The sequence below is a fragment of the Squalius cephalus genome, assembly GCF_949319135.1.
Source record: "Squalius cephalus genome assembly, chromosome: 12".
Taxonomy (NCBI): domain Eukaryota; kingdom Metazoa; phylum Chordata; class Actinopteri; order Cypriniformes; family Leuciscidae; genus Squalius; species Squalius cephalus.
The window spans coordinates 29,914,808-29,942,746 of NC_137133.1; the positions used below are offsets into that span (position 1 = coordinate 29,914,808).

The window sequence follows — 27,939 nt, forward strand, 5'->3', positions numbered from 1 at the left end:
AATCTCTTTCAGAACGATTTCATTCCAGCTGATGAAAGATAAAAACATTGACAGCCAATCAGAATCCATTCTGCTTTAAAGAGCTCAAGCATTAAAAGCGGCAGACGAGAAAACTGCAGTGGTTTTTATTGTTTATTAAAGTCTTTTAGGCTCACAAAGACTGCATTTATTTGGTCAAAAATACAGTAAAACAGTAATATATGAAAAATGATCACAATTTAGAACTGTTTTCCATTTTCACATCTTCGTTGATGTACATCTCTGTACATTTCAGCTGTGTCATGATCCTTCAGAAATCATTCATATGCTGATTTTGTGGTCAAGAGCATTTATTATTATTATCAATGTTAAAAACAAGAATGATATTTAATTAAAAAAAAATTGGGGGGGAAACCATGATATATTTTACTCTGGATTCTTTGAAGAATATAAAGAGACCAGAAAAACAATTATTTGAAATATAAAACTTCAATAACTTTACACATCTTTACTGTAACTGTAAAACTACTTCTAAAAAAAAGTAGGGCTGTGAAAAGATTAATCACGATTAATCGCATCCAAAATAAAAGTTTGTGTTTACATAATATATGTGTTTGTACTTGGTATAATTATTTTGTATATATAAATACACACACATGCATGTATATATTTAAGAAATATTTGCATACATATACTGTATATATTTATATATAATTTATATTATATATAAGTATAATTTTTTTATATATAAATAACACAGTTTTTCTTAAATATATACATGCATGTGTGTGTATTTATATATACAAATTTAATTATACACAGTACACACACATATTATTTAAACACAAACTTTTATTTTGGATGCGATCCTTTTACAGCCCTAAAAAAAAGTATTAGTTTATTTAAAAAAAATGCAGTCTTACTGACTCCAAACTTTTGAAAGGTAGTGTATCCTAATATAATGTTTGGACAATGGTAATCATGGATGAATCTAGAGTTTTAGTCATAGGAGGACTGAGCCACTTATCTGAATATGAGCCGTTATAGCAAAAAGAAAAAATCTTTAAGAGTGAGAACTCACAGCTAATTCATGCTTGATTGACATAATTTTTTTTAACTGCCTAATTACTTTATTTTCACAACTAGTAAGGTAGGATTCTGAATGAAATAATTTCAGATATCCTTCTCCAGCGACTGTTTTCACATAATCCCAGATTTTTAAGGTGTCTGCTAACCTAATCGCTGATTTTCGGGGGCTAAAATGAAAGGCAAGGGGAGCTGAAGGTGATAATGCAGTTTCAAGATTCAAGAATTTCAGACTAATTTTGAACTAGCCTAAATCTGTGTGTGGTTTATTTTAGGTCTGATTGGCTGGACCCCGTCATTGTATTGGAAGTCCAGACACTCTGACTTATCAGTGCGAGCAGTTGAAAAGCAGTAGCGCACATGCTTGACCCCAGGCCTTCTGGTCTTACTGTTATCACCCGAGACAGCACTGTTGAATCTGGGGGAGAATGTGACAACAGCAGGCTCAGCTCATCTTATCAAGCTGAGTGAGGGCCACCAGCTGACCATACGCAGACCCCAGATCAGCAACACGTCGGCTAATTCTTCATACACCCTGCAGGGGAAAACCTGGACTGAGGGTCCTAGCACTGGAAAATACCTGTCATCAGAAGAGCCGCGATCAGCTGCAGGAATCTTGCTACGTTCACACCGGGAGAAACGCAGAGGGAGAGGTGTCCACGACAGCTCACAGATACTCTGCCGCTGTCTTTCCCATTGGCAGAAGACTTGTCACTGTCTATCAAAGCTGAAAAAGTTCAATAAAATGGGTTATTTGTACAGAAATAGACATAATCCGTTTCATACAACTGTAAGCCACAATTTAATTTAAAGTGCATAAAGAATAGTTCACCTAAAAAGAAAACAGTTTGTCATTATTTACCCACTCTTATGTCCTTCCATAACCAATTTTTTTTCTGTTTAACACAATTGCACGAGATTGCTTTGAGGAACAGAAAATATTTCTGTATTTCAGTGATTGACAGTGGTTTATGTGCAAAATGGCTTTACTGACACACACATACTGTGAAATGCTACCGCATAGGTACTGACCGCAAGAAAGCATCTTATTCAAGGGCCTAAGCTGGTATTGGTGTAAATAATGTGTGGGTTTGTTGTTTGCTTCCATGTGGACTATATTTTGTACATACACAAAGCAGTCTGAAAATTGAATGAAGGCTATACGAAACATGAAGGCTGACATAGTGGTCACTTATACAAAATCCATGGATTCCACAAAAATTTTAAGCAGCACAACTGTTTTCAACAATAATAATAATTGTTTCTTGAGCAGCAAATCAGCATATTAATGATCTCTGAAGGATCATGTGACACTGAAGACTGGGGTAATGATGCTGAAAATGCAGCTTTGCCATCAGGAGTCAATTTTAAAATATTTTAAAATAGAAAACAGTCATTTTAAATTGTAATAATATTTTAAAATATTGCATTTCTAATTAAATAAATGACTGAGAGCATAAGAGAGTTCTTTCAAAAACAATGAAAATCTTACAGACCCCAAACTTTTGAATTGTATATCAATGGCTGATTACTTCACTCCTGTAGCAATTCTCCACCCAAACTCCAGATATATTTCTATCATCTATTAATTAATGTACTTTAATTGGGAATACAAGGAGGATAATTTAAGCAAAATTTTCATACAAACAAGCTAAAATTATACTAGTGTATTGTAAGCTTGCTGATAGACCCAACTATATGATTAAAACATATTATTTTGCATTTAATCCATAAACTGTAAAAATTTGAATACGGTATCAAAATGAACTACAATGAAATGTATTTAGAGAACTAAAATATCCCTAAACTGAGAGACCTTTCATTTCAGTAGCCTGCCACACGCCACTGGGTTGTGGTGTAAATATTGTGTGGGTTGATTGTTTGCTTATGTTTCAAGTATATACTTCATAAAAGGAATATAGAAGCTAAACATTATCAACTTTAATCGAGCAAACTATTTACATGATGACTATAAAGTTTAGACTGTAAATGGCAGGTCAGTTTTTGAATAGGCAACAGGATCATTTCAGCAATCCAACTGCTGCAAAATACTCTACGTTTTTCTGTCGAACAATATGTCTCCAGGTGCCAATATCATTTTCGTCAAAAGACATCAATCTCATTCATAAAGCCGATGCCATCTTGGAAGGAAGTGTAGTGCTACTGTACAGAATGGCGACAGCTGTGGCTTTCATTGTTTGTAGCCACACTTTCTTTCTTCCTGTAATATAGTGGTCAGCTAACATTACAGGTCAAGCTACTCTGGCCACTCTAGCTTTACTGCAGCAGAGGCTGGCGTTCGGTCAGAGATCAGAGAGCTGGCTTCCAGAGAGGGTCAGTCAGGGTAAGTAGTTGGCGATGACAGGCAGCTGGCAAAGACCATCCCGAGGATATATTGCCATGCTGAAGAATGATCAATGGCTATAAGAACAGAACATATCAGCTTCATTTACATGATTACACTTCTATTCAAAAGTTCAGGGTCAGTTTTTCAGCAAGGATGCATTAAATTGATCAAATAAATTCAAATAAATGCTGTTCTTTTGAACTTTCTACTGTATCTTAGAATCCTGACAAAAAGTATCACTGTTTACACAAAAATATTAAGCAGCACACCGTTTTCAGCATTGCTGATAATAAATGTTTCTTGAGCAGCAAATTAGCATATTAGAATGAATTCTGAAATGTGACACTGAAGACTGGAGTAATAATGCTGAGCTTTGCCTTCACAGTAATACATTACATTTTAAAATATTCAAATAGAAAATAGCTATTTTAAATGGGAACGATATTTCACAATGTTCTTGATTTGATATTAAAAGGATAGTTCAAAACTATGTCATTTATATAATTCAAAACCATATATTATTTTTTATTTAGTGACAAGAGTCTTTGAATATATCTTTTCCATATTATAACAGTTTATAATGACTATGGCCATAAAAGTACACCAATCATGCAATATCTTTGATTAGCCTTAAATAAAATGTATATTCTGCAGGTTTAGGACAATTTTCATGTTTGTGTGAACTATTCCTTGAAATGTTTGAGGGAAGTTTAGGGAATCCCTGCAACCCTTGACACTTCTTTGTGAATCTGATATGATTAATGACTGAGACAAGAAGGGGAAGCAAACCCTTGACACGCTCTCACTGTCTGAGCTGCTTCTATCATAAGGATCTATCTCTCATTCAGCCTGAATGTTTACTTTGGATTATACTAGGTGCTTCCAGACCTCTGAGAACTCACATCCCGATGGACAAGCTGATACATCCTGTTGCACTCAAACATCCATGCACTTCCCTGTAGAACACCGAAAAAGCCCTCAGTAGCTAAACTAGCTGGATATCAAGGTTGTAAAACATGTAACAGACGCTTCTGCTAATCTTTAATGACATTTCCGTGATAATTAAAGCTTGTTGTGTTTTGCATGACAGGTGCTGGTCAGGTCTTTCATGAGTGAATTATAGACTATAAAACAAGACATGAGAGGGTTTGTGTGATGTCACATCGCAGGTATGAGACACATCTGATTCAAAGTGTTTAAAATAGCATTTATGACTTAAATAAAAATTGTAGCACACTAGAAAAGTATTTCATCTACTGAATTAACTTGAATATTTCAGTGATTAAAATGTAAGGGCAAACAAAAATCCATTACATACCAAAGTTGTCTACATGTCTGTATGCCTCCTCTTCCATTAGTCAATCTCATTGGTGCCCAAGAAATACATTAGCTGATTGGCTTGCCATCCCATCTGCAAGAAGATAAACTGCATGAGAATGTAAAAATGACACATTCTTAAAACAGTGAATGAAATAATAACAGAAACTATCTACAAAAATCATCCATACAAAATACCGTATTTTTGCCTATTGTGTTGATTATGATCACAGGGGCCTTTACTAATTGTAATTAAAGGTGCAATCTGTACATTTCTGAGATTAAAGGGTCATTTCACCCGTGGAGACATGAATGTGTATTGAAAGTGGGTCATTTATGTAGAGGAAATGTGAAATTATTTTTGAATTTGGAGCTTTCTAGACTGAGAAAAGCCAGAAAATGTATTTTTGGCTTATGTGGATGAAAGACAACAACTCCCAGAATGCACTTGCTTCGCTGCCCTACAAGGCCACTCCCAAGCCACGCCTACCGGTAAGACAGCGCTGCGCAGTTGAAAACAAAAACATCAAGGCAAGGCTAGACTACGAGTGAGTCTCCGTGACGAGTTTGCCCAAAATGTCCGGGATTCGGCTTTTGCGTTCTACAGTCGCCATTCATCATGTTTACTGTGGCGAGCAGGACGAGGCTGAGGGGCGCGGGAGAACGGCGCGAGGCCGGTGGCGTGATTACTGACGACCGACACCTGTGAGGCACTGTTCTCGTATCTCGCACGGAGGAGCAGGTATTTTCTTAGCAATGGTAAAACACACATCAACCGATCACGCCACCGGCCTCGCGTCTTTCAACCGATCACGCCACCGGCCTCGCGTCTTTCTCCCGCGGCGCTAGCCTCGTCCTGCTCCCTGTATTACTGTGATTACTAATGAGCGCGCCTGTGAGATGCACCGGTCTCATGGGCTATCTCTCACGGAGGTGCGGGTATTTTCTTAGCAATGTTAAAACGCAAATCAACCGATCACTTGTTTAGCATTCATGTAAACATTACATTCAGATTCACCAATCGGGGTGAATTCAGTTAGATTGAAACAAAAGGTGAGCATGTAAACAATGGATGGCGACCGCAGAAAGCAAAAGCTGAATCCCGGACATTTTTGTCGATCTCGACGGCCGGACATGTCCGGGAAATAGAGTATGGTAACCCCTACTACTCAGCTTTCTTCGTCCCTGTTTTCTGCAGGTTTCTGCCGTTGAAATCAAACGCACTCGCACTGATCTGTGATAGGTCTGTTAGCGCATTAGGTCCAACCCCCTATGGGCGGGTTTGAAAGGGTGGATCTAGTGCTTGTAGTCTTAACAGAAATCCCCCCCTCTTACACTTCCTCCTACAATGACGCAAAATGACGATTTTTGCGTCATTGTAGGAGGAAGTATAAAGAGGTAAATACAGATTTCTCTCGTCTCGGGGGAAAATGAAAAAATGTTGCATGACCATTCAATAGTATGACTGGGTTTCTAACAATGCAAAGCTTAATGCAAATGGGTGAAGTGTCCCTTTAATATAATATTTTTTTGGCCTGGTTTCACAGATAGGGCTTACATAAAGCCATAACCTTAGTTTAATTAGGAAATTTAAGTAGCTTTTATAAACATGCATTAGAAAAAACATTACTGGTGTGCATCTTAACACAAAACAATGGCAGTGACATATTTTAAGATATGTCAGTGCAAATTGCTTTCAGTTAAAACATAAGCCTTGTCTGCGAAACTGTTTTTTATGAGTTTTATGATTTTTTAAACAAAAATATTAAGCAGCACAATTGTTTTTAATATTGAAAACCGCATTTTTGACACTGGCATCAAATCAGCATATTTCCACAATATTAATGTTTTACTGTATTTTTGATCCAATAAATGCAGCTGGTTAACATAAAAAAATCTTACCGACCCCAAACTTTTGAATGGAACGTAGTGTTTTCTCTCATACAAAGCACATCATTGTGTTGATGTTTGTTTTACACTTTATAAAGGCACAAATATGCATTTAGCACAAATGTGGTCTACTGTATTAATTATTAATTTACAGATAATTACTGATTTACAGATAGAAAACAGTACATAATTTGAAACATTTCTAAAAAGAAATAACTTATGTGTAGGCTTTAAAAAAAAAAAAAAAAAAAAATGGAACATTGAAATATTGTTTGCCAACACATCACAGAGGAACTGGCACGGAAAGTCCCTAGGACAGTGTAACAGTGCTCTCTGACCCTGTGTGGTGGTCTACGAGACAGAGGGGGTCAAAAGAAAAGTCTAGATGTGGCTCTGAAGTTGAAAGTCTATGGGGTTTCTGAGCAGCCCTGTTTGATGTAGCTCACCACGGTTGCTGCTGCCGCACGCCTGTGAAGATGTTTTTGTGTGATGGCAGCTGGAGACTCAATCGCCCTCTCTCTCACAGAGAAATCTGCATGACCCATTCTGATTGAGGAAACAGCGTTATGAGGGTCTTGACCCAGAGCTGGAAAATTCTGTGGGGGTTTGAGATGGTGACAGATAATGAGTACAGATCTTCTAGGGATAGTCTTCACATAAAGAGTTTTTTGCTTCTTATATTAAAATCACAGGCCTTTATATAGATACATTTTTTACATTTAGCAGTCACTTATATATTGCATTCACAAAATACATTTTTAGTTCATGCATTCTCAAGCCATAATCTTGGCATTGATAGCATGGCTAACAATTACCCTAAATTTAAAAGAAACATACTTAGGCTATTCTGTTAGGTTTTGTTTTGAACTTTCAACAAAGTATCAAAGTAACAACTGTTTTCATATTGCAATAATTTAAATAATCAACAATTATGTCTCCATCATTATATATGCCTATATAGGTATATACTGTATTATATAGGCCTATATGTATGTATGTATGTGTGTGTATACACATGTATGTGTGTGTATATATATTTGGTATAGTTACATCAAAATGTATTCCGTTATAGTAACAATTTACTTCATAAAAAGGTATTCAGTAAAGTAACCCAAGCACCACAAAGGAATGCAATCTGATGACATTTAGATTCCTTCAAGGAATATGTAATATGTAAATAAAGCTAAATTTAGGAGAATGATTGCAAAACTGTATACAACCCCTGTGTGTGTGTGTGTGTGTGTGTACACACGCACACTGTATACAATATGTACGTATGTAAAAATGCTCAATTAAAATGTAAAATTATGAAGTTTCGTATTTAAAACATGAAAATTTATAGCATAATTTCTGTAAAAGTTAATTGTGTGAAAACGCATTATTGTCTCTCGCAGTTTTTAAAGTTTGCAGCTTCTGCGCCACAATGTAAATACGCATAAGACTTTAGCCAAAATCCCGCTTTTTGGTAAATAAGGAAACAAGGGCCGGAGCTCAGAGAGGTCTGACCAACCGAGCGGCTTCTGCTGCGGTGTCCGAGGCTGCAGCGGCCGGTGTCGGTGGTGCTGTTAAAGCCGGTGAAGAGAGTGAGGCAGAGGGGGGTTATCGGCTCTCTGTGGGGAAAATAACAGCCCCAAGGTAGACCGCGGCAAACAGGAAGGGTGTGGACAGGATCCGAGCGCAGCTGCTGCCGCTGAGCAGCGTCTGTTCCCTCTGACTTTGATGTGTGGGCACACCGTGCTCTGTGCCACGAGATAAACACTCTGGGAGCGAGGAATTGTTTGTGTTACGCATAGCTCCGTAATGACATGCAGCCTGTGAGAAAGTCAACTGCCGCCGACAGACCCGCGGGAAGCACGTGTGGAGACCGTGACCCTGAGCTAATTGATGAGTGCATGATGTCATTGATGAGTCATAGGTGGCTCCTTTATTACCTAATTTTAAATTGAACCATTGCATTGGTTTGTATTGTATTGTGATATAATATAGAAATAATACTTTTTCAAATTATTATTATTATAATTACCTTTTTCTGAAGCAGTTCCTTTTCTGCCAATGTCATGGCATGGGCCATGCTGGCTATTATCAATTCTTAACAAATGGCTAGTGTTCATGTTCTAATCAATAAAATAAAGTCCTGCCCTACATTTATTCTCGTTGAACATGCTGTTTTACTTTTTTTTTTTTTTTTTTTTTTTTTTTTTTTTTTACATAACATTGCTGAGAATAAATTGGGTTGCTATGACAATTCACATTGACTTTAACTTTATTTATTTCATTTTTGTTTTAATATGAATATAGTATTCTCACCTCCACCATTTTACTGTTACTTTGATAGCATGGCTAACAATTACCCTAAATTTGAAAGAAACATATAGGCTATATTATAGCTTTTGTTTTAAACTTTCAACTAAGTAACAAAGTAACAACTGTTTTCATATTGCATCCCGTACATTCACCTTGGGAATACTGGATGTGGTGAAAGACTTGTGGCATTGACTGGGAGGGAGGCGGACATTCTTCAAGGGTCTAAATAAAGTCTGTGAGACACTCTTTCTCATGAGCCCGGCATGTTGACTCATGAAGCATCAACAGAGGGCAGAGTGTGTGTGGCCTTAAATCAATGCTCAGCATTTGAAACAGAGTCTGTCTGACAGAAAACAAGTGACTGGTTTAGTGTTAGCAAAGCACTGCATGATCATATGGAAATAACCATATGAGTAGGCCTGCAGTTCTGCATGCTGCATGTTAGCCTAAGGGCTCTCTTCCAAATGGAGGGTTGCCGGTTGTTTGGCTTCATCCCTCATTGGTCATCAATGGTCAGTTAGACCCCTGGCTTTTTAAATAGGCCCCTGGGGTACTAAAAAAGCAATTACGAACAAGTCAGTTTGCTCAGTCTGTTTCAAGTACTTTTCAAGTTTATTTTAGTGACACAGTGCAGTAATAGGCCACAAAAGAGAACCTGAAATTCTTAAATTATTGTTACTATAAATTATTATTCATAATAATTATAATAATAATGGTCATTGCAAGTTGCAAAAACCTTCAGATCATGATTATCAAGGTAAAACTATATTGTATGAGCTGTTTTGTTTTATTGTTTTATTCGTTTTAAATGAGATTTGCGATTTTTACAACATGATTTTTGATTGTGTAATTTCAATAAGCAACTTCATTTATTAATACACAAACACACACAAAATATGTATGAATATGAATCACACATAAATATGAATCAAATATAACTTAAATGTAAAAATATATTTTTTAATTAAATGTAAAGAAATTATCATATTAAACCCATTTTATATATATGTATATTGTCAAGATTCCTGTCTTGTGTTCCCCTTGTCTTGTGTGGACTTAAGTTATTTCCTGTTCTGTACCAGGTTTTGTAGTCCTTTGTAGTTTTTCTTGTTGATTAGTTGCTTGAGTGTATATACCCAAGTTTATCATGTTCTTTGTCTGGTGTTGTCCTTCTATGTATGTTATGTGTGCGCTTGGTTTCAGTTTTCTTTGCCTTCCTTGCCCGTGTCTGCATTTATCAGTTTTGTCTGGATTTTCTTTTATTATGTTTGTTTGAATAAATGTTTGCTGCATCTGAATCCCACTCTCGTTCCTCTGAAACAGCCACCGTTATGTATACAAACAATTTAACAGATAATTGAATATATAATTGAATATAGTTTAATTGCACATAGCTATAATTAATTTATTATCAATTCAAAGTGCCTAATGTCTTTTTAGATCTTGATTTACATTTAACTTTGATGCTTAAAGTAGGTAGGTACTTGTTGAATCGCTAACCTTATCAGTCACAGAATTGTAGTAAGATAGTAATAGTAAGACTTTTAGTGTTTGGTCAACATTCACTGACGGGAAAAAAGAGGCGAGACTTAAATGTTTTTTTAAGAAGAACTATACTTCGCTCATTAATTGTGGTCAGTTTTCCAAAGAGATCAGTGCATCAATGTCAGTATCAACGTCCTTCAACACAATGTCTGTTTTATGCTGAATACAAGCTTTTCAGAGCCAGACCTCTCTTCCTCTGGCACTCTCCATTGTCATTTTCACTCTCTGGCTTGTGACACTTTTGCGGTCTACTGAGTAGACAATGGTTTTTTTGAGCCATTGTTTGGATCTATTTATAAAGCGAGAGAGCGGTGAGAGGCAAACAAGCTCTCAGGTCCCATAGGTATTGCTGTAACCAGTGTTTCCAAAGACGTTTGTGTGCCATAAACCTCTAATTAGGTAATTGGGAATAATGGAATATTGTATTTGTTTTGACTAGTCATCATGAGTTCCCCGTTAGTTTGTGGTATTGCATGAAATCAAGAACATGCAGCAATGGGAAATTGTTGAAGAATATAACTTTTTTTACAATTCATTTTTATAATTAACAGACATACAGCACACACTGCTATAGGAACCAACTGGCAAAGCTTAAAAAACAACAAAAAAACAACTGTAGTCTACACAGTTGAAAATGTTAAATATGATCTGTCAGACATAGTTATACAGTACAGCATAAAAGCGATGCAGACAGCGGTGCCAGCGCAGGAATGGTTTCACAAGCCAGTGATTTGTTATTATAATGAAATCAGAAATATTCATTACAAATTACCATCGCAATAGGGCTTTTGGCTAGCTGCTTTCCATTTCCATATTTAAATCGGCCATATAAACCTAAATCTTATTGACAGTGCATGACAGAAGTGTGTAATTCGGTCACGTTTGATGAAGAAAAGCTCGATTATTTGAGTTCATGGACTACATCGCTGTCTTTCAGGCATGTACAAAACCCTGGCCCACTTAGAATGAGAGAGGGTGGTTCGCTTTCGGGCACAATGGGCCAAGCCCGTCAGTGCAGTGCACAATTATGCAAAATCAACCAGCTACTTACACGACTCGGGCCTTTATTTGCGTGACCTCAGCGTGTCAGAGCATGCATTGTAGCTTTGCAACCCCACACGTTCCAGAGATGCAAGCAGTGGGGTGCAGGATGCAGAGTCTTAGCTCTTGCACATTCCTGTGAGGAACGCAGGATGTGTGGGAAAGACCTTGAGGTTGGATCAGCTGATTCATCCTCATGTTTAATTCTTGGTACAGTTTCCATTTGTACTGGGGGTCTGGCTCCATCACACAGGGTTCAGCTCCATCAGAATATAGACAGTGGCTGCCGTGACTTCTAAATTGCTTTGATTGTGCTCATGCAAATGGATCCTAAATAAAATGGCCTTTGTATGTTGAATTGGGTTTCAAAGACTCAGTGAGAGATATACCGGGACCACCACCACACTAATCAAAGCGAAAACTGGGGCCTTATAGAGAAAAGCCTGAACAAGTCAATGAGAGGGCTTAACTGATCTCTATTTCTTTTAAGGCATTAGAAACGGCCTTTTTTCACCGTTCGTAAACAAGTCATAGATATTAAGAAGAAAAAAGAGCAGCACCATAAATCAGTTTGTGTGCAAATATATTTTCGCAAAATGTTTATTGAGTTTTAGCGTTCATGTGGAATCTTTTCAAATTAGCATCCTTAAATTATACTTTAATTAGTGAGTGAGAGTGTGACAGTGGAAATTAGTGCGTCTCAATGACGCACGAGAATAAGCCGAGGGAGTTCGCCGCTCAAATGACTGTGAGAATTGTGTGGAGGCTAAGAATGTAATTATGCGTTCCATGAAAGAAAAGGCTTGCGGTGGGTCAGTGATGACTTACTTGTAATTTAACAATAACCATTTTACTGCAAGAGCTAAAAGATTTCTCAGACAGCACTCTGGGCAACAAATCTGGCTAAATGTACAGTAACAAAAAAAACCAAAAAAAAAAACTGGCAGCTATAGCCTATAGTTGTCAAAATTACATTGACAACATCATCAGTACTGATATAAAGTTAATATATCCACCTACGCTACGTCAATGACTAAAATCTGCTTTGCACCCTAAAATATACTAATTACCAAAATAAGTAGTAAAATAGAAGGCCACAAGATAAAAATGGATTATGAACAATGGCTAAAAACCACATAGTCTGAGCAATGCGTTGAACAAAAAAACTAAATCAGGATACAGGACACAAATATAAACAATAACTAATGTACAAAAATAAAATTATATATTTTTTTAAATAAAATATCATTAAACTTGATGTGAACATCCTTTTACTGTTTTTCACCGTAATTCTTACTTACAGTAATACCGTTTCCTGTATTTTACAGTATAATTATTGTCATGGTAAACTTAATATATTTTTTCACCGACTGAGGAAAAATAACTTACAGTTAACCAATTAACTGGACTTTTTTTCTGTAGCATTTTACAGTTTTTCCCTTAAAACAAATACAATTCTGAACATTTTACAGTACATTATTTTAGTATCATTTCTTGAAAAGATAGAACGAGGTGTAATTATTGGTTGTAGGCAAAATTCATGGATTTAGTGACATTGCAATTTGGTGAAAGAGCAGAAAGAGCTCAATGGTTGGACAGCAACCAAGTTTAATTTAAAAAGTAATTTAACATTTTATTTCAGAAAATAAAATGTTTTATTTACTACTAAAATGGACAGAACTGTGAATGTAAAACATTTTTTTTTATTTAGTTTAACAGTCCAAGAACAATCTGTAAATTCTATTATCTGCATGTTAAACCGTCAGCACATGAACTCATTGTAAATAAATTATCTTTAACCGCAAAGCTTGCTAAATGTAAACTGCAGTAACCACAAAACCCCCTGTCACTCTGGTGGTTGGCTCACATAACTAATGATCACATGACCGGGGAGCAGGTGAGCATATGCTCCCACCACCTGTTTAATATTTAACAGTGGGAACGAGGACTTTGAGGAAGCCCCATGGCGTCTGCAGTGTCTGTGTTTCTGTGGTAACGTGATTGTTAGTGCTTGTTGGAAGGCACAAGGTCCAACACAACACAATTAGGCTGGCTGGCAGCAGAGGAGCGAGCTAATGCTGATTATAATTACGTGTTGATCTCATCGCCTCCTCCTCCATCAACAGGCTCGTTTAAAAACAGATATCCGTTAGGATTGTTTTCACACGGAGTTTCCGAACGAGACTGCAGTGATGATGTTGCACTGGACATTTAGCTTTTGTCGAACACAAAGACATCATCACAGTGCTAATTATTCAATATCCTGTGCATCAATGATCGATCAAATATTTTTAACAAAGTTATAAAATGTGAAAATCATTCTCTATTCATTGCTAGAAACTAGCAATCTAATGAAACCTTTTTTGTTGTTGCAAGAAACAAGTCATTTTTAATGATTTTTAATATAAATTTTGGTAAGACTTTAGTTTAGGGTCCAATTCTCACTAGTTGCTTATTAGCTTGCAAATTACTTGGATATTGGCTGTTTATTAGTACTTGCAAAGCACATATTAATGCTTTATTCGCATGACCTTATTCTGTATCCTTAATCCTATCCCATTCCTAAATTTAACAACTGCCTTATTAAGGCAAAATTTGTAGTTAATAGTTATAGTGAGAATTATACCCTAATCTAAAGTGTGACCTAAATTGTTTATAACAGTGACATAAAAAATAATTAATAATAATAAAAAACGTTCATAAAAAAGTAATAATATTTTGTATTATATTGTGTCTGTTCATATGTTTCATGCAGACAAATATACATGCAAATTAAACACATTCTAAATAAACAATATTTTTTATTTCATAAATATGTTTGAAATTGTATTTTAATATAAAATGTATTATTAAACAAACTCTCTCTCTCTCTCTATATATATATATATAGTTTTACATAAATTTACAAACATCATCAAACTCATACATTTACAGAATAAAAAATATGTAAAAAAAAATGTATATATATATATATATATATATATATATATATAGAGAGAGAGAGAGAGAGAGAGAGAGAGAGAGAGAGAGAGCTAGGTTTACATTCTAAAATAACACACATCATCAATCATATAGAAGCAAAAACATATTTGTACTGTTCAGTGCCTTACATCTGTAATCATCAACAACATTTCAGCTCTGAACTGTGCTCAAGTCAAACAAGCATCACATACAGCTGTCTGAGTTTATTTTTCCAAACCACAGATGAAAAGAGTGAGCAACTTTAACAAATTATGGTTCTTCTGCCCAGGAGTGGTGAGTGTGACATGCTTTCATGACATGCCTTCCCTATAAATGTGAGCCAAGTGCCCAACCAGAGACAAAACATCAGCTCTTGGCAGGTTACAAGGCTCTCTGCAGTAAGTACCTGTGGGGGTGAGCGACCAGAGCTGGAGAAAGCTAATGTGAGTCCTTCAGGGATCCTCTGCTTTGAACTGGGGTCCTGCCCACACCAGAGCTTCCTTCGCGGAGAGCTCGGGCTGTGCCAATTTGGCATCCTCCCGTACTCACACTGCTCCGCACTGACAGTTAAATTGATTCTGGCACCGCGTCGTGCCACCTGCAGCTAGCCCTCTCCTCACCCATGCGAGGTCCTGTCAAACCAGTCTACTGTCACAGGCAGTGGTGCACGCTTTTCAAAGAGTTGGCTGCAGATGTTAACTCAAGTGGGAAAACGTTTTTGTTTAAAATTATGATGAGGTTTTTGTTGCCTTGACAGATTCAGATCACAAGATGCTTAAAACGAGTGCGATTTGAGATTAGCTTGACACAAATTTCCAGGCAACTACAAGGGTCTCATAAACTATGTTTCATCCAAAGTTGCGAATTTAACTATAATATAACTATAATGTAATATAACTACTATGAATATCGCATAAAACATTTGCAAATAAAGCACCGATTCAATCCCATGTGTTCAAGAGAACAAAATTGTCTCTTCCTGGGAAACTGGTGCAAAATATCTGTAATAAAAATGGACATTGCTGCAATTAAAGAAGCCACTGTGTCTCTTTTTTGCGCATCATGCAGATGAAATGCAATAAAATTCTGAGGTGTTTGGGACAGGTCTGGGAGATAAATACTCAATGACTTGGTTTCAGAATGATCAAACCAACATTTGAGATGCTGCGCAACTGGGGTGCGTTTCCCGAAAGCATCGTTGGCCAACTATGGTCGCAAGTTCATCGCAATGTCCATTGAACTCTATTTGTAACGACGGAACTTGCGACCATAGTTGGCCAACGATGCTTTCGGGAAACGCACCCCTGGTTAGTCCAGTTATCCAATCAGAAAAGTCATGAGTTTTTGCTGTGCATTGAGGGATTTATTCGGTAAATGTGTTTCCATCGTCATCTTATTGGATAACAAAAAAATATTATACATACCTCATATCCCAAGAGGTGGATGGAAACATAGCTATATTGCATTCATTCCAATTCAATCTTTCTCAAAGAACAACAAGATCAAAATAAAATAAGTATTGAAGAGCTTTGAATTGATGGTCTACAGAAGAACTCTAAGGTTAATGGATAGACATGCAGAACATCTGCCAGTCAAAGTTCCTGGGTCTGGGAAAGTATCCTCTATGAAAGAAGACCTTCATAAATGTCACATCTCTCTGATTCCCATCACATCTAAAATAAGAAGCATGAGAAGTGACGGATATTGGCTACTTTCATCTTTTCGAACAATACTGAATCTCTGTATGGGAGACAGCCTTCATGCCTTAATTGAATTACCATCCTGTTATTGGTCTGTGGGATACTGAATGTGCCATACTATGGTGATTCAGACAGTGGCCAACTTCTCCAACCATTTTCCCATGTCTTTTGCGCAAGTGAATTGGCACAGGTCCTCAATGTTTTCCCCCTTAGCAATCAGAATTTTTTTGGTCAAGTTGAATGTGTTGAATGATTGAGTTACTGAACATGCTTTATTTTCTGACCAGGCACCCCATTGGGAGTAGCCCCTTGTCCTCAAGCATACGTTGGGTTACTAATAAGACTAAACGTTCGTGCTGGGATAATAGGCCCTTGACAAGTAGAAAGCATAACAACCACAGCAGTCATTTCCTGATCGGTCTTAAGAGCTCTGGTCTTGCAGGCCAGCGTGTCTGGTTGCTGGGCATTGAGTGAGTTTAAAAAAAAATAATACCCAGATTAATCTACCGTCTACACATTTCTGCCTGTCACTTATCTCTTATCAGAGAAGGGCTGGGTCTTTTCCCTTACAGGTTCACCAGATGAAATAATACTGGAGTGCTGCAGGTTTTGGGTGGGGTGGGAGACAACGAACAAATGACTCTGATTCTATACACAGTCACACTTACTAGCTGGAATCTCACGCACATCTGGTGCAGATATGATATATCTCAGTTATTCGATGCATTTGGAGTGTTCAGATGCTTGAACTTTATGAAATGCATTCTTACAACAATATGGCAAATGTTTAGAAGCACAAAAATATGTGTCTGATTGTGAGCTGTCAAACAACTATGACAGCCCCTTCACCCATCTACCTCCTCACCCCGAGGACTTTAAACAAGGAAAAAAATGTATGTAAAATATTGAAATTAGAAAAACAAAAATTCAATAAATGTCATTAAAAAAAACTCTCTGTCATACTAAATATTAGCTACATAATTTTCCCCTTATGCACGGCTAAACACTGCATAAGGAAAAATGTACATAAAAAGATTGATATACATATTTTTTTAAGAGACGGATAAAAAAAATCATAGTTTTTGTGTCCTATAAAAAAATAATATATCATATTTTATGTTATAAATAATTTTGTTATATTACATATTTTTATATAAAATGTAATAATAAACTAATTACATTTGTAAAATAAGTAAATGAAAAATATAGGGATACAAAGAGGGTGACACTTTCTTAATTTTCTTAAAAAAAATGATATACAGTATATATATTATATTTTATGTTATATTTTTTAATGTGACATTTTTATGCAAAATTAAATTTTTAAAATAAGTTTATATATATATATATATATATATGTAATACATTTTACTTATTTAGTGCCTTTACTCATCTCCGGATTATTTTAAATGCACACAACGCAAACATTAAGAAAGCTTTGTGGATTTGTGTCAACTCCTCTGGAGAGCCAGGGATAATTGTGTGTGATCTTATGAATGAGAGTTATTCATTTTACAAACCAAGAGGAAAAATGGTGGGAGGTAAGTCAAACTCTTTTGCCTAATGAAAATCATCACAAGAGAGGTTGTTTGGAAAGCCAAATGGAAGATAACATATGGTTTAGGCCAGGAATATAACAGTGGATATTTTGTTGTTATTTATGAACTCTAGACATCTATGGGGTCCCATTATGCCCTTTTACGATTTTGTTTTTGGGGTGTACCGGAATATGTTTTCATGCTTGATTTAAAAAAAAAAACCCTCATTATTTTTCACACATTTTACATTATTACAGCTCCTCTCTCCCCACAGTCTTTCTCAAACGCGCCGTCTAGGTCCTGTTTCGATGAAGCCCTTCCATCCGAAATACGAATTGTGCTGTGATTGGTTAGCTGGCCCAGTGTGTTGTGTTTGGCACCGCTTAGCGCGTGTTCGTGAAACGTTCGGCCCATAAGTCCATAACTGCGAGTTCTTCTCTAGTGTAAATGTAAATATTACGGATGGCGTCAATTTCTAAACCAATTCGAGCCTGATTCAGACCCTGACAATGTTAATAAACAAGAACGGATTTCATGCATGGACATTGCAAGCACGGATTTCACAGGATGTTTCAGAGTGGTGTGTTTTTTGTAATTAATACATTACATGATGTTATCCACCATTTAATTGTGATATTTGTCAGAAAACTAAGGTAATACAAACAGTAATTGGTAAGAAAACCATGGTTAAAATTCCTAAGGAGCAGTGAACCGTCATGTCAAAAGCGAGAGCTTACAGAAGCAACAGAAAACAAGCTGTTCTCCATAAAATGTGCAGCGCACAGATTTTAACCACTGTAAGTTTTTCCACCTTAAAGGAGACATATCATGCTTTTAAATTGTTCCTTTTTACATATAAATCATACATTTGTAGTCTATATAAAGCGGAACTGCAATGCTTGGGTCTGAATTCCTCATTATTATAGCTCCACAAGCCCCCTTTCTACCCCTTTTCTGACGTGCGTCTGAAAGCAACTCGTTTTGGTGCGGTCTCTTTAAATACAATTGAGACACTTCATACCCCGCCCCCTCTCCAGGTTGCAGAGGTTCAACTCCACCCCGTTCGGCCATTTTTGTAGTCTGATAGCAGAGATAGGATTATCTAGCGGCACATAAACTTTTTATTCACACGTTATTAACAAAATGTCAACAACGGAAGACTTGTCCAGCCAGCCTTACATGTTCGAGCCAGAGTCGGAGCCGGAGCGAGATGAAAATGAAGACGACGAACCTGCAGAACGTCTTCATATGGATGTATCGCAATGGTGTGTTACTGTATTTACACATGAAACTTTGGTCTTCCGACCTTTTACCACCGTGTCGATTTATTTTGATTAGTATGTGCGAGGGAGAGAGAGCAAGACAGCGTCCAGTTTGAAGACGGTGATGTCTTGTTTACACTTTCGCCCGGCTCCGAAGAGAGAGAGAGAGTGAGCGCGCGCGACCGGGTCTCTCTGCTGGTTCTTTCAGTCAAACATGCGCCACAAGCGCGGCAGTTCATCTACATTATATAATGAAGCGTTTGGGTTACTACATCCAACAACCGAACATTTTAACTTACCCTCTCATAACTTCTGCATCCTTTAGCTTGGACTACAAAATTGCAGCGAGAAATAATAATGGCGGATTGCTCGAAGTGTTGGGCTGGAAGTCGATGTCCTTATTTGGCAGTTCCGCTGCAAATACTGTGACGTAATAGTTCAAAAAACGTCATAGATAACAGAAAAATCGGAACAGGTTGAAAAATATGACCAAAACAGAATATAAAGATATCAACGAAGCACCTGAAGAGAATAATTTCATCTTTTCTGTACTTCTAAACACTCCAAATATACAACAAAATGCATTTAAGGGCTAAAAAAGTGCATTTAGCATGATATGTCCCCTTTAAGAAGGCCAAACAAAGGGGTTTTGGAACCGGTGTGAGAAAAAAAAGCATCTCTTTGACATTCGCAGAAACTCAACCAAGCCTCGTCCCCTTTTTTATGTTATCCGTGGGCGGGGATTATTTAAATGAGTAACATTATGACTTTATAAGCAAACGCATTGAAACAATCTGTTTGTTGTAGTTCTTGGAAAGTGGATTCTGATAAAATATCTCCCTTTGGAGTGTACTTAGACCATAAAAAAGATCTGCAAGGTTACAGGACAAAGCTCAAACAGCAACATCACACAATAGCTAAAGTTGAAGAACTGGAAAAGCATAATAAGACCCCTTTAAGATTAAGTTAATGTATCTACAGCCTCTGATACCCTGTGTTTATATCTGTAGGCTTTGCTCACATCCTTAGCTTGAAGACATGAACTATTACATTCTTATGCTGAGGACACACTTAACGACTATAGCTGAAACATTCTAAGACTTAACTGAACACACTTTTTAAACGGATTTTAAACACGACTGTGAACACCGACTGAACGCAACTGTGTCTGACTATGCGCGTTTGGGCATGATCAGTCGAAAGTATCAAATTAAATTCATAATCGGCCTTACAGTCGTTAAGTGTATCCGGGGCTTTACGGAAAGGCACTAAACATGTAACAGACAACTGCCTGCACAACAAGGAAACTAATAAGCTAAAGCCAGCAGCCCATAGCCCATTTTTTTATACTGATTTTCAGTTGTTAGCTTAATTTTAATAAACATTACAAATGTTGCGATGAAGAAGAAGTTGTGCACCCATGTCGGAGAGCGTAGGTTAACACCTCTCCAACTCCTTGCTTGCCGAGTCATGGCCTAACCAACTGTTTTGACCATTCTTTGAAATAAGAAATGGTTCTTGAGCTCTAAATCAGCATGTTAGAATGATTTCTGAAGGATCATGTGACACTGAAGACCAGAATAATGGCTGCTGAAAATTCAGCGTTGCCATCATAGGAATAAATAAAATTGCACAATATATTAAAATAGAAAACAAATATTTTAAATTGTAATAATATTTCACAATATAACCATTTTTACTGTATTTCTGATCCAATAAAGGCAGACGTTGTGAGCAAACAAAAAATCTTACCAACCGCAAACTTTTGAACAGTAGTGCATATATTATATTATTTCATATATTACCACATACTACTGAAATAAATATGCACTCTTTTTTTTTGTGCAGCGTGAAACATGCCATAAACACATTGGTCTATGTACGCTGTAGACATCAAGGCAGCTCACTAATCTCAGTGTCCATGAAGGAAGGATATAAAAAAAATCCCTCAACCCACATACACACACACACACACACACACAAAGTGGTCAAACACTCTAATGTCCCGGTCTCTATGATGTTCAGACACTCACTATCTCTGTGAAGTCCTTCTCTCACACACACAAATGCTCCTGTTTCACACACAACGCTGTGTCTCACACACAGCTCTCCCTTTTCTTTAATCTCTCCAACCACCTCCCCCAAAAACACTCCTCAGCACGTACACACTCTGCAGACCTCCCTCAGAGCTTGTACTCATCTCATCTCTGAACCGCATGAAAATAAGTTTGAAAGTAACTGAGAGGGAGAGATGGGAAAGGTGAAAAGAGGATGGAGAGACATGAGATGAGTGGGACTTGAGCTGTGAGAGGCTAGAGAGAAATAACGAGAGATGGAGAGAAAGAGGCAGGGCAACTGCAGGGTTAAGTGTATCTGGTGACGGGAAGAGAGAGAAAGCTAATGTCCAGCTCGCAAATGAATTGTTCATTCGAGTAAATCTTTTCAATTAATCAGCTGAACCGGTTCGCATAATCAGTCTGAATGATTTGTTTTAAAAAACAAAAGTTAAAAAAAAAGTTAAAAAAAAAAGTTAAAAAAATGATTGCAGTTCTCCTCTGAAAAGTGGTGTTGGTGTTAACTAAAAATAAAACTATTAAAACATTTTTTTCGTTAATTAAAATAAAATAAAAAATAAATATTATATGCAAAACTTAAACTTAAAAAACAAATGAAAATTAGACATGCTGCTTTGGCAACTAAGATTAAGTACTCAAACGACTAAAAACAAATAAAAATAAATTAAGGCTAAATAGAATTTTTTTTAAATAAAAGCTTATAAAAATGACAAAAGCACATAACACAATTACTAAAACTTACACTAACATTAAAAAAAATACAGAAAATATCAAAATAAAAGCTATAGTTCAAAATATGATTAAATGCTATATTATATAAATAATACCAAAATAACACTGTTTCGAACTTGCCAACTTCCAATCATCCAGGTTAACTACTCACCATGTGACAACTGTGTTGTTAACCACTCGCTGACTCAGCGAAACAAGAACATTTTCTTTCAAACATGTTCATCTTCATCCATGTTTATGAGTCCCCCAGAACTGTGAACCGCTTCTTTCGGTTTGATTCATAGCTGAGAATGGACGAGTAAGCATGTTGAGTGAAACAAGGATTTGACTGTTGGAAGTTGGAACAGAACAGAAATAATGTATAAAAGAAACCATACAGGAAATATGTTTAAGACGGGACAGCTGGAGCATTTTCTGAAAGACAGAAAAAATAATGCATATGGCTTTATTGGAATGATTAAAGAACCACTGAATTGATTCCTTTGAATCGTTTCATTGCTCAAAAGATTTGATTAACTGAAATGAATTGAACGTCCCATCACTATAGTGAAAGGGAAAAGTAATGGCTTTCCTCCAGAACTCTCTCCTCCACCCTCTCTCAGGGTTGTACTCATGGCTCTTTGGCCAGGGAGGGAGAGGAGCATCGCTGACTTTCTCGGCCCCTGCGCACAAACCACAGAGAGCTTTTTGTGATGGAAGCCCACGCCTGTCACTTACATTCGATCCTCCCGGACACGCTGCAGTGGCGGCCTACCGGGGTCGCCCCCAGGGCACCGATCAGGTGACCTTCCCACCACGTTCACAACTCCTTCAGCAGCAGGAACAACAGCATGTCTCTAGAGGCAGGCACACACGTATTTAACACACACACACACACACACACACACACACACACACACACACACACACACACACACACACACACACACACACACACATCTTACCCTTTGTGGATTACATCCACGTTTAGATACATTAAAGCACACTCACAAATGCACACACACACACACACACACACACACACACACACACACACACACACACACACTTCTCTTTCCCACGGATACACATTGTTCACTTCCCAAGCCTCATTAATTCAGTACATACAAAAAGTAACAAATAAAAAGTACATTCCTTTCTGAACTTAGGAATTATCTCACATTCACATTCACATTCATTTACAGGATTGTCTTTATGTTGCTTCAGTGCTATTTTTTAAACATGATTTATAAAATTAAGTACTCACCATTTTAAAAATAGCACAGAAGCAGGCAATTCCCTGCTGTGCACACCTTCTATCTCCAGGCATCTTATGAGGAGACATTAAGTATGTCGGAATTACCTTCAATTTGTCTGATTTGACCATCTGGGATTCTCACTATCTGGATTGACTTCCTCCCATTCAACTTTGTTCTTGACTTCTATTCTTTGAAACTCTCCCATGCAGTGTGAACGAGTTACATGGACGCACTGTGTCTTGGCCAGGGCACCGAGGGCTAAGGAGGGTCCAGCCCAGCCGATGAGCTTTCGCGATAGGCCCTCTCTGACTCCAGAATTGAGTTTCAGGACATTATGGACTGTTGATATTGTCATGTTATCGTCTCAGATGCTAGTGCTATACAGTTGAAATCTTAAATGATCAAAAAACGACCAAGTTTCTGGAAATGATAAATACTGCTGGTTCTGGAGGAGAGAATTTCAGCACCTAAAGTGCATATTTTCATGATTTTGAACATTTGAGAAACTTAACTGTAGGTCAAAAATGTCAACAACAACAAAAAATAACAAAAAAATAATAATACATTGCAGAAAAAGTGTAATGATCTCTGATGTCTGCAGTGAAATAAAGGAGATCATTGAGCTTTGTACTGTTTATCTGTGATAAAATATCATATAAATCAATTTTAGAAAATATGGGGGGAAATGCTGAAATATTAAAAACAGATTTAAGTGTACTTAAAAAGTTCTAACCAAGACAAGTTTTGTATAAGAATATAATATTGCCACAACAACAACATACACAGAAACACGCCTACCCATCACAAAAGGCCTTCTGCTATTTTAGATTTGCAAAAAAAACAAAAAAAAAAACTTACGATTTTCTGTATGATTTATAAGATTGTTTCCCCATGGGGACCGAAAAAAATTCCCCACAAGGTCAAAATTGACTGGTATTGCTATACTTTTGGTCCTCGTAATGTAGGGAATACCAGGACCACACAAACACACACACACGTTAATTTTAACCCTTGTGCATCCTTATGGACATTTTTGTCTTTTTCAGTTTTGTTTTATTGATAATTTTGCCTGTGTTAATGCTAACTGCATAGAATTTGGCACAGGAGTGTATTTTCATTGGAATTTAACTATTTCACCACAATTTCCTTTTAAAAAAATCTATTTTTGCACTACAAGATAGTTCCTCTCAGCACCTTTTTGACAAAAATGTCCCCATTGAAATCCATTAAAACTGCACAGTCCTTATGGAGCACCCCCTATTGACGATAAAAAGTAATGGCAATATAATTGGTCTGCACTTGCTTCATAAAACCTGCAAGTAAAGTCATTGGGTTCAGATTCACGAGTATGCTTGTAAAAAAATGTTCTTCTAAAAGGCAGGCTGGTGTTTTAGGGCCAGCACAATGAGTCTGTGCGGCAGTGTGCTCACAGCACTTCCCAGTGTTGTACTGAGAGATCCCCTCACTGATAAACAGTGCCCTCTCCACCCTTACACGTCTCTATCAAGATCTGGAACCGCTGCCACTTTAGTACCGTTCCCACATTGGCCTGATGCATACGCATGCAACGCACTAACACACTCCTCTACCACGTCCTCGCATTCAACATGCCCTTAGGAAATCCAAGGGAAGTTACAGTGCAGGCGGTTAAAGCAATGTACCAATGTAAAAATATCCCTTTGTGTGAGTGTTTTATCACATCTTTTGGGTTTCTTTGCATGCATGGTTTATAAGATTGATGGGTTGGACTGCGGTGTTAAATTGTTTTTAGGTTGTTTGCTCATAATACACTCCACTAATTAGCATTTGATTAACAGTAACTCACTGCAGTGGAGGCTGTTATAGTGGAACATTAAGCCCCTCGGGAAACTGTGGATAGCAGAGTTTAATACGGGGGAGGTGGTTAGAGTGAAGAACAAGAGAATATTTCATGAGAGATATGTCTATTCTGCCGCTGTCAGATCAAACATCAGTCTAAAGATGTAGTGTAGTTCAAACAAAAATGAAAATTCTGTCAGCGTTTACTCACCCAAAACTGTACAAGTTTCTTTCTTATGTGGAAAAATAAATGGTGGGAAGTCAAGAGGGTCCAATGTTGGTTTGTATAGACAAAATAGTTAAATAGTTCATATCTTTTTGTGTTCCACAGAAAAAAATAATTTCTATATACATTTAAATACACTACTGCTCATAAGTTTGGGGTTGGTAAGATTTGTTAATATTTTTTAAAGTAGTCTCTAACGCTCATAAAGGCTGCATTTATTTAATCAAAAATCTATAAAAACAGTAATATTGTGAATATTATTACAATTCAAAATAACGGTTTTCAATTTTATAAGATTTTCAAATGCAATTTATTCCTGTGATGATAAAGCTGAATTTTCAGCATCATTACATACATTATCATTATAGTCTTCAGTGTCACATGAGCCTTCAGAAATCACTCTAATATGCTGCTCAAGAAACATTTCTTTTTTTATTTTAAAGTTGAAAACAGTTTGGTTGCTTAAAATGTTTGTGGAAAGTGATATTTTTATTTTTTTCAGGATTCTTTGATGAAGAGAAAGCTAAAAAAAAAAATTTTTTTTTTTTGGAACATTTTAAATATCTTTTCTAAACGCACCCTTGCTGAATAACAAACTTACTGGCCCTAACTTTTGAATGGTAGTGTAAATTTAAAGTTTGTCACAGCATTCTTTTTAATTGATAAAATGTTCGACGTTTGAGAGATTAGACTGAACCAAATGAACTACTATCAAATCTACAAACATTACAACATGGAAAAAAGTCTAAATATAGGTCTAAAGATGAGGAAGACCAATAAGTAAGAGTGGCCAAAGCCAGAGAAACATCCTTCTTAAAACATCCTAGTCACAAACATGACTCTCATTCCTTAAACCAATGATTTACTGCTGTCAAATCAGGGTGGAGAAGTCTGTCTGGAGGGGGAAAAAAGTGTCGCCCTTTCATGAAAAATGGAGATCTGTCGGAAACGGTGAGGGCGAGCGAGCAGTGCCATGGGGTTGCCGGTGTGCAGTGAGGAAGCGCAGGGGAAAGCCTGCATCTGGTCACTAATGAGCCGCTCACAGGCAGCGGCGTTCTCATCAGCTCTGTTTGTTTTCACAGGCCTCTCTGTGTCCACTCCACGATTGTTTTGCTTGGTAGGCCCTGCCGTCGTTCTCAGGCTCTCGGACCCTTATTTATCAAGCGACTGCCCTGTTTTTTTTTTTCTTTGCCTCGAATTCATTGGGCTAAATATAATCTCTCCTTCCTTCTCGCCCAGTCACTTGCATTGTGACAGACAGTGGTTTCTCAGCAACATCGGTGAGAAGAGATAGATTGGGGGTGTTTCCCATTGCTTTAACCTTCTCTGGCTGTGGTCCAATGAATGCAACGCGAACAGGATGTAGTGCAAACATTCTCTCAAATGCGTGCGGTTGCTTTTTAGATGGGATTTTTAGGATTAATAGCTCTAAAGTAAAAAAATATGAACTTCCTGAACTGGAACTATGAAGCTATGTGAAGTTTTTTTTTAATATACATGCATTTTTAAATCATTTTTATTGACAATGACCACAAAAACACTTTTTTGACTATTAAAGTTTGTTTAAAAAAATGTAAGTAATAATCCATTTTGTCATAATCCATTCTTCATGTTGTTCCAAACCCATAAGACTTTTATACTTGGGTGTAGTTTTCCATAAAATGCAAGAACATATTTTTGTTTTGCAGTAATCACTTGCCGATTGTGCATCTATTCAGCTAAAAAAAGAAAGAGAAAAAGTTTTATTATATTTTATGCGGTTATTTATATATATATAAGCTATATAACAGTATCTCACAAAAGTGAGTACACCCCTCACATTTCAGCAAACATTTTAGTATGTCTTCTCAAGGGACAATACTATAGAAATTAAACTTGGATGACACAGTTTTGACATGTTCACTTAGGGTGTACTCACTTTTGTTGATAATAATGGCTGTAAATTGAGTTACTTTCAGAGGACAGTAAATATACACTGCTATACAAGCAGCACATTGACTACTCTAAAATATATCCAAGTTTCATTTCTATTCTATTGTCCCTTGAGTATATATACTAAAATGTTTGCTGAAGTGTGAGGGGTGTACTCACTTTTGTGAGATACTGTATATATATATTCTTTCTGGTCTCATTGACAGACATAGGTCGTCTGTTTTTACAGCTTGAAAATACAACCACATGACTTGTGATCAGTAATCCCTCTTATCGTGGACATGTTGTGACTCCCCCTGCCATAATTCCTGATCAGTGATCCTTAAATGCTAATATTACTTCTGTGCTTTTTTGGTCCTTTATAGTAGTCCCGCACATTTCTGTCCACGGTGAACGCTCGAAACGCTCGACCAGCTTAGGGATAAAAGTTGGTCCTCAGACCCCTAAAACCCTCCTGAATACCCTTTCAGGCGGCCAGCGCGGGGGGTTTGGACTCTGATCCACGCTCCTTTTTTACAAGTACCACCGTTCAAACCTGACAGCAGGCCAGCACTTCAGAAGACTGATTCAAAGGTATGGCCATGGGCCGCTGTTCAATGGGTCCTACCCATCACATGCTCTTTGGCTAAATCATCATGACCTGAGATTTCAACCACTCCGCCACACTCTTTCCCAGGCTTTTCTCCTCGTGCATGCTCTGGTGACAGCCAAACCGCCAGCTAGAACGAACCCCCACCCTCTTCCTTTTTCTCTTCAAACATTTCCTAACCAGACTGGTTCTATGAAAATACATAACCGATGCGTCCCCAAGAGAAAAGAGGGGCCGAAAGAGAAAAAAAGAGACTCCATGTTGCATTATGCAATGGAAAGGGGCCGTCGCTGGGCAGACAGTGGCACTCTGTGTGAGAGAGCGTGGGGCATGGCGGGGCGGCGTGGTGCTGGTGTTGC

The 27,939-nt window shown here is 37.3% G+C and overlaps 1 protein-coding gene across 1 annotated transcript in view; it reads right to left on the reverse strand.

The window, feature by feature from the left end:
* hey2 (hes-related family bHLH transcription factor with YRPW motif 2) overlaps positions 1-27,939 on the reverse strand; it is a 50,643-nt gene that overhangs the window by 15,251 nt on the left and 7,453 nt on the right. Inside the window, exons 3-5 of the mRNA XM_079889375.1 lie at positions 7,066-7,215; positions 4,731-4,823; positions 1,646-1,792 (exon numbers count right to left, since the gene is read on the reverse strand). The gene's annotated coding sequence lies outside the window, so the exon portion shown is untranslated. The remainder of the gene's footprint in view (positions 1-1,645; positions 1,793-4,730; positions 4,824-7,065; positions 7,216-27,939) is intronic.